We start from the raw sequence: 874 nt of genomic DNA, 5'->3' as shown, positions 1-874 counted from the left end.
GACCTGGGTGAGAGATGTGACCCATGGCAAGAATATCATAGTTCATAAAAATGCAGCGCAGTGACAACACAGAAGTTTCATACACACAACGTGTATAACTCCGCTGACTCGCCATTCGACCCGTGCTGGACCCATTCATAATGATCAGCCGTCACTCTGTGAGTAGCAAAACAAATATAGAGGTGTATGTTGTGTATTGCCATTCAGCCTAAAAATACGGGGATATGATTTTTAGTTCTGGACTAGTGGACTAGAAGATCTCTAGAACAATATGTAATATAATCGTGCAGACTTTACCGCAGTTTTTTCTCGCCGCCACCTCTTATGACCTCATAAGGGGCAAGATTCCAGATCGGCCCATCTGGACTGCCTCTCTTTCTTTCTCTTCATCCGTAACGTTGGAGCCTACTGTGGCTCAGATTAATAGCCTACATGTAGTCATCCAACCATACCAACCTTATCCACAATGTCACAATCGTTCACATATTGAGCGGTTACATTGAAAATCTTTTAGATAACAGGAGCTTATAATTTCTGTACCCTACTCCGTAATAACAGACCACTTGAACGCCTTTAATTACTACCTAACTGGTATTAAAACACGCTTTAAACAGTCAGATATCATCAGACTACTACCTAGCTGGTATTAATACACGCTTTAAACAGTCAGATATCATCAGACTACCATCTAACTAGTATTAAAACACGATTTAAACAGTCAGATATCATCAGATTACCACCTAACTGGTATTAAAACACGCTTTAAACAGTCAGATATCATCAGACTACTACCTAACTGGTATTAATACACGCTTTAAACAGTCAGATATCATCAGACTACCATCTAACTAGTATTAAAACACGATTTAAACAG

The sequence above is a fragment of the Etheostoma cragini genome, chromosome 11, assembly GCF_013103735.1.
Source record: "Etheostoma cragini isolate CJK2018 chromosome 11, CSU_Ecrag_1.0, whole genome shotgun sequence".
Taxonomy (NCBI): domain Eukaryota; kingdom Metazoa; phylum Chordata; class Actinopteri; order Perciformes; family Percidae; genus Etheostoma; species Etheostoma cragini.
This window is presented reverse-complemented; position numbering follows the sequence as displayed.